The sequence below is a fragment of the Thermobia domestica genome, chromosome 11, assembly GCF_964235325.1.
Source record: "Thermobia domestica chromosome 11, izTheDome1.hap1.1, whole genome shotgun sequence".
Taxonomy (NCBI): Eukaryota; Metazoa; Arthropoda; class Insecta; order Zygentoma; family Lepismatidae; genus Thermobia; species Thermobia domestica.
This window is the reverse complement of record NC_137464.1, coordinates 118,136,211-118,143,775: the sequence shown is the minus strand read 5'-3', so window position 1 is coordinate 118,143,775 and position 7,565 is coordinate 118,136,211.

The window sequence follows — 7,565 nt, the reverse complement described above, 5'->3', positions numbered from 1 at the left end:
GACGTAAAAAAAAAAAAAAAAAAAAGTGTCGTTCCAGTAGAAATGTGTAATATCAGTATCAAACTGGAAGTGATTATGTATTTGACAACTCGATCATATCAATTACAGATATGTTACATACGAGTTTGATATACCTGTGAATGTCATAATAAGCATAATATAAAATCACTTGGTAGGTCCTACAGAATATTTCATACAATAGACGAAGTGTCACGGAGAGCGATGTTGCTATAACAAAGCTCCACTATTCTTGGTTTGTACCCACTGCCATTTGTAGCAGTGGAAGATATGAAAAAATACAGTTCACACAACGTTAAGTTCACTTCTCACCTTACTAAAATTTCTAAAGCTGTGAATCTTGGTAAAATAACAAAATATATTACATTTGCTAATGCAGTTTACGTAACACATAATTGAAATAGTATAACAAGCAAGGAATTTTTCGTTCACAATCAAATAGTATCAGCAATTAAGCTGGTTGAATTTGTTAATGATAGACTTTTCCTTTATTACTCTTAAGGGTCGGTGGTGTGATATTGTTCTAAAAGTACATGCGCCAACAGAAGATAGGACTATTCCCCATCAGGATTCTGCCGCCTATAGTCGGACAATTTGTCCATGCCGACCAGATGCCGCGGTCGGATTGCCGGCGCCGGACGCCGGCATCTTTCAGCGCGATTTTCGACCGCGACGAATAGTTGCCTTGGCGAGCGGTCGGCAAACAGCCGGAAATGAGCATTAAATGCGCCGGCACCGCCGTCGGAAAGTTGTCTTGCCGAGCAGTCGGCAAACAACCGTAAAGGCGCAGTAAATGCGCCGGCGCCTCCGTCGAAAAGAGGCCGGCATAAGGAGTCGGCAGAGGGTCAGAAAGAGGCCTTTCCGATTGTTTTGCCGGCTCTGACGGTCGGCAACAGTCGGCAAAGAGTCGGCAAAGGGAATTTTACTTGACGATTTTCGACCGCTTGCCGCCTCGGCAAAAGGTCGGCAACTTTGAACAAGTAGATCGTCGTGCCGCCGCGGACGGGTGCCGGCTGCCTCCGGCGGTCCGCCACCGTCAACGGCGGCAATCCATCTTTCCGACCGCGACGTCCTGATGGGGTTGCTGTGGGGAACATTGACAGGAATATGCTATTGAAGACATAGAACAAACTGGGTTTTGCTTGGACGTTTGCCAATGCCTAACAAATTGAACATTTGTATTACCTATGTACCTTTGGTGAGTGTTTGTCTTTTTTCATGTATCATCCATCTTTGTACGTTTTATACTTCTAAATGCATTGTTGTGTAAAATGATGAATGCTAATTCAGTATTTAGAAAGTCTGTTTTGAGGTATTGATTGTTACTGACGAAGGTAGCATTACACCTATGCCATCATAACCGAATAGCAAAACAGATTATTTTATCGAGTAAATAAATACAATATTGTTTTTACGAATTGTCACATAAGCGGAGGACAATTAGAGACTGACCGCCTTATGCAATTCGTTTTGACGTATGATTAGCGTCATACTAAAGTCCTGTCTACTGCAGGAAACATAAGTTAGTCGAACTCTTTAGTATGGCACTAATCACGTGTTAGAACGACTCTGCATAAGGCCCTAAATGTTTAGTAGGGTGGTCCTTAATTTCGGGGCGCATCTTCATTTGGTGCCACTTGTCGAAATACTATCCTGTGCAAAATTTCATTCCAATGGAATGAGGAGAAATAGTGCCGCATAGAGCCTAAAGTTTTTGTTCATTTATTGGAAGCTTTTGAATTGTCTAACAGATGGCAGCACCTATAAAGTTATAATAACAAGCACTTAAAGCGACATTTTAAAATCCTTTCCTGTAATTTTGAAGAAAAATAGTAAGATGTGCAACGAAAATAAATTATTTCGAATTGGATAAATGCCATATTTACTATGGTTTTTCTCTTTCCTCTTTTCAAGCGTTTTCAACAAGCTTGTTGTGATACTGAAAAAAAAAAAAAAAAAAAAAAAAAACTAAATTCAAGCCAGGTATACAAGACCAACGCATTCCAGAAAAGCCATACGACACGGCCAATGACAATCTTCAGATTGCTATGCAGAATATCCAGAATAACTTACCCAGAGAAAATTACTTTGAACTTATTGAACTGGCGGTTATTTTTCTCGCAGGAGTTCCACTTAGAAAAATATCATTCCGATTGTCAGGAGCTTACCATCATGCAAGATGATTTTCAAAAGCCGTAAATTCCTTGAAGATTTTCCTCTTTCGTTAGTCATTTTCACTGACACGCTGAAAAATCCGGACTACGCGATATTTGTATTTTCCTTGTCCGTTTGCATATGAGAGCTTGGTTTAACGCTTCTAATGCCATCGAAGCTTCCCGTCAACACTTCGAATTTTTGAAATGTCTTCACGAATACAGCATAATTGATCTTGAAAAAAGTCTTGCTACATTGAGTAAATTTTGTAATCATTTGTGGTATCTGTTTTCAGAAACAGTTGCGTTAGTATTTTTCGATAGTAAGTTGTCTACAGATACCAAAAGATTGACGGTGAAAGCATTATACTGCAACAAGGGCAGGGAAGGGTACCCATTGTCACTCGAAATAAAGAAATTGATGGTTAAGCCAGAGAATATTGAAGTGCTTGTAAAACAAGGATTGGAACACTTTATCTATCCAAGTTCCGTGAAATTTTTTCATCGATTCAGTATAGATGAAGCTTTTCTTCAAGAAGATCCTTCGGTTTGGGAAATGGATAGTAGGTATCAATCGGGCAGGAACATCGTGAAGAGCCTGAAAGTTGTAAATGATTCTTCAGAAAGAGGAGTAAAACTTACGGAAATAATTAACACTGTGTTGACCAAGAATGAACGGAAGCAGATTTTGCAACTAATATTAACGACGTACATTTCGTGACTCAAAAAGAGTTACAGTGGCCAAACATTTAAAAATCTTTGAAATACAGTGAGTTGCCACCTTTGTACCATTATTCTATTATAAATTCCAATATTTTAAATATTTTTGGACAGATTGAAAATGGAAATTACCTAAACCAGTGTGAAAAGAGAAATAAATAACAATATTTAAAAAAAAATAGTCCATATAGTAGTCCCCAAATGAGAAGGTAGATTTAATAGTAGGAAAGTTATCTTCTGTTGATTATCATAATCGATTTCATAGTAAGAAAGTTATCATAATCAGTTTGTGATATCCTGTAAAATAAAATATTCATTGAATGCTATAAGTAAAATAAAAAAAATATTTTCACAAAATTCGAACTATGTATAAAGAAAGAGTAGAAATTAAACGACTCTATGCATTGAAATGTAGAAGAACGATATTAAAACACTACAATAAAGGAAACAAACAATTTTTCCTTTCATAAAGTATCTATTGAAGCTTTCCTGGCGACGTATTGTGAACAGGTCTTCTCGGGCTAGCAGCCAGGTAAATACTCTTATATCTTGCGACGTTTCGAGGGCTGACATCGTCCTCATCTTTAGGCGAATATGATAGTGCAATAGAGTGTGTGGAATATACAGTATATACTCATGTATGTATGATTGGACTCTTCTGATGGGTGGTTGAAATGGCGGCTTCTCATTGGTGCTTGAAATGGCGGGATATGATTAGTGTCCATGTTTTTACTCAGTTGGAATCCTGTGTCTCTGTTAAGGTTCGTTTTTCTTGTGTGATTGCAACGGCTTCTTTTATCCTCCTGTCCCAAACTCTTGAGCATTTTGCTATTATTTCGGCATCTGTGAACAAAATCTTACGTTGCTGTTTGATGCTATGTTCAGCCAGTCCGGATTTTCCTGGTTGGTTTAGTCTGATGTAACTGTTATGTTCTTTTCATCTGGTTTCAATGGTTCGTCCTGTTTGTCCAATATATGACTTACCACATTCACATGGAATGCGGTAAACTCCAGGAGTTCGGAGGCCGAGGTCGTCTTTGGTTGGTCGTATTAAGTTTATTTTTGCTGGAGGTTTGTGTATTGTCCTGATGTTGTACCTGGCAAATAGTATGCTGAGCTTTTCAGAAGTGTTCCCGGTGTATGGGAGGCAGATTGTGTTCTTCTGTTCTTCATTCACAGTTTTTTCCTGCACTTTTGTCCTTGTTGTCAGTGTCCTTCGTGGGAAGAACAAGACAGTGCAATGCATCCGGATCCACGCAGTAATTTAGCTTTTACGATCTATAACCCAAACCGATATTTCGATATGTCGAAAACTATTGGTGATATCGTGCCGCGTAACAATAGGTAATATCAATCTTTAGACAAGATGCGGCACCTTTTCTCCTTTAGCAAAGGAAGAAAAATTTTACACGATATATTTTCGCATCAAACTGCATCATATTGGGGGTTGTCCGAGATCAATTTCGGAAATTTATATTTTTCTATATAAATAAAGACCACCCTAATGTTTAGGCATTAAAACAGAAAACAAGCAATTATAATTCTATATTCAATGACCTAGGCTGGCATTCAATACAACTAAAATTAAGTTATGCATATCAAGTAATCTAGAAACATACCTGGTCTCGTTATATGTAGAGCATTTCCTTTCAAGGAAAGAATAATTAAGTTATTTACATACGTATCCAATAAAGAAATACAGTATATTATCTTTTCTTTCACACGGAGAAAAATGCATAATCCAGTTGGCATGTGAATGCTGTTTTTACCAGGTTACGCGCGTCACCACATTAAGTAATGTTGTTTTATCAGTAGTACGATCTACACCACCGTCCAGCGAAAATTTTGTATTGTGGGACCACCATTTCAAATCTAGAATTAACGCCATACCCATTCCGACGGTGGGAACTTAGGTATATAATGTTGTTACTACCTTCCTACGAGTGTCCCCTCTAGGTTCTTTCTAAATCTGTGACTCCCTACCTTACGAGAGTAATAGTTTTTAACACGAAATCAATCATGTGAATAAAATTATCCAATCACAACGAGTCTCGTTCGACGCCGAACTCCAGACTTGGCATGATGTTCCCACCTGCTGTACTTTTATACATTTAATTACATTACTTAAGGAGCGCACCCGCGTAAATATTATGTATCCACACGGAAATCCTAGTCCTTTTTTTCTCAGTGCAGGTTTCCGAAATTTTTCAGTATTTCATCACTATATAGGACCTACATTAGTCCAAAGCATTACAACACTTTAAGAGTCCGAAAAAAATATTTGCTACCATCGATTGTATACATAAATTATTAAATATATTTTAATTTGATACTTTTGATAGTCTGTCCAATATAATTGGTTCCACAGAGTAGCAACGTATTTTTGTAAGTTGTCAATAAATTTTGGTCCGGTAGTATAAGGTTCGATTTCCTATGGGTTTTCCAGTTTCCTCCCACACTCATTCAAAAATTCTTTCACAATCGTTCACTTTCGTTAAACATCCAAGGGCGCCGATCCTGGGGACCCAGGACCCTTCAAAGCTCATGTGGGCCCCTCATTGTGTTTGTAAATTTACAATATTTGGCATAATTTGAATGCAATTTGTCTTAAAATCCTCATATATGCTTTCTGCATCTGAATGGGCCCCCAAATTTACAAAGAAATCGGCACCCTTGTAAGCATCCGTCTTCTTTAGCATAAATAACATAATAGTTTAACGTAAAATTAGAATTTTCATTGTATTTTAAACCTATGGGTATTTCAGTCTGCAGGAAAGTTATGATTTAACAAATAACCGCTAAAAATATAACTTACAAGGGAAGTATCAATGTGCTCATATCGAAACCTACCGTAAAATTTCATTCAGAGGAAGGAGGTCCCACAGAAAGACCACACGCAAAAAAGCAACTGCGTTTTTGAATTGGAATTAACCAAAATGACGGATTGAAATGTCGCGTATCCATGTCGACAATTGCGCAATACGTTCAGTACCACCCCTTGTAAAGTGCCTGTTAATAAGGAAAAGTCAATAACAACAATGTGGGTACATACTGTACCTAAGGGGAAGTCGAACGGTAAGGTGAACCTTGATGGCAGCCATCTTGAATGCAGGTCAAGTTTTGTAAATAGGAATAGGGCAATATGATACATGATTTTAGGCTAGAATTTAAGCAGAAAAACAATGGTAGCAATAGTTTTAAGATATGTGCATTTGGTAAATCGTTACAGGCATATTTATTGTGTATGTTTCCATGTGCATAACTCCCGAATGAAGCAGCTGTCCAACAATTTGTAAAATACAAAAATATAGGAAACACCCTCTATATTTTCCCAATTTGTCCCAAATGTTGTTGAGCAAAGCTACACACTTGTAGGAGATTAGTCGGAAAATTTGGTTCAAATTGGTTGAATAGGGGCGGAGATACAAGCGGACAAAACGAAAATTCCATTGGAAAAGTACAAAATAGTTTAAACACCATGTAGATGTTTTCTGATGATTTGCTTGAAATTATAGTGGTCACAACTAAATTCTTTTGAAAGACTACTCTGAAAATTTGGTTCAAATCGGTTGAATAGGGGCAAAGATATACCAGATAAAACGAAAATTATCGAGTAGGAGTTACATTTTAATAGTGACTACTTATTTTTGGACAGCTGCTTCATTCGGGAGTTGTGCATATGGAAACATGCCTGTAACGATTTACCAAATGCATGTATCTTAAAATTATTGCCACCATTGTTTTCCTGCTTATATTCTAGCCCAAAATCATGTATCATATTGCCCTATTCCTATTTACAAAACTTGATCTGCATTCAAGATGGCGGATTTCTAGATGGCTGCCGTCAAAGTTCATTTTACCGTATGACTTCCCCTTAGGTATAGTATGTACCCACATTGTTCTTATTGACTTTTCCTTATTAACAGGCACTTTACAAGGGGTGGCACTGAATGTATTGTGCAGTTGTCGACATGGATACGCGACATTTCAATTTGTCATTTTGGTTGATTCCAATTCAAAAACGCAGCTGCTTTTTTGTGTGTCGTCTTTCTGTGGGACTTCCTTCCTCTGAGTGAAATTTTACGGTAGGTTTTGATATGAGCTCATTGATACTTCCTTTGTTAGAAGAATGTTTGACTAACAAGTATGTGAAAGCGTTTAACTGTGAGTATAATGTTTATATTCGTTCTTTTTTTACTCTTTGTTTATCAGCTCACAATAATACATTCAGCCACAACAATGCTCTCTATTTAAGGGCTCACTTTTTAAATATTTTTCCAAAGCTAACAAATTTTTCTTTTGCCAGTTTTTCGTAAGTGAAAAGAGATAATGAAATGTAACTTATCTCAGTAATAGATAATGTTATTCTACACCCAAAAATACGAATCGGAAGAATTTTCAGTGTTGCCATCCATAGAAATTACAGTGTAACCAGAATTTGAATTACCCAAAAGTCTAGGTTATGGCAGCGACTAGAAAAATGAAATCGACGGCAATTAATAACTTATCATACTGTCTATGTTCCTTGTTAATTACTTTTTAAATAATATTTGTGTTTTAATTCTACTATTTATTAAAATATTTTGTACTCTTTATTACAAAATAAATATAAATATTATTCAAAAAGTAGTTAACAAGGAACATAGACAACATGATAAGTCATCAATTGCCGTT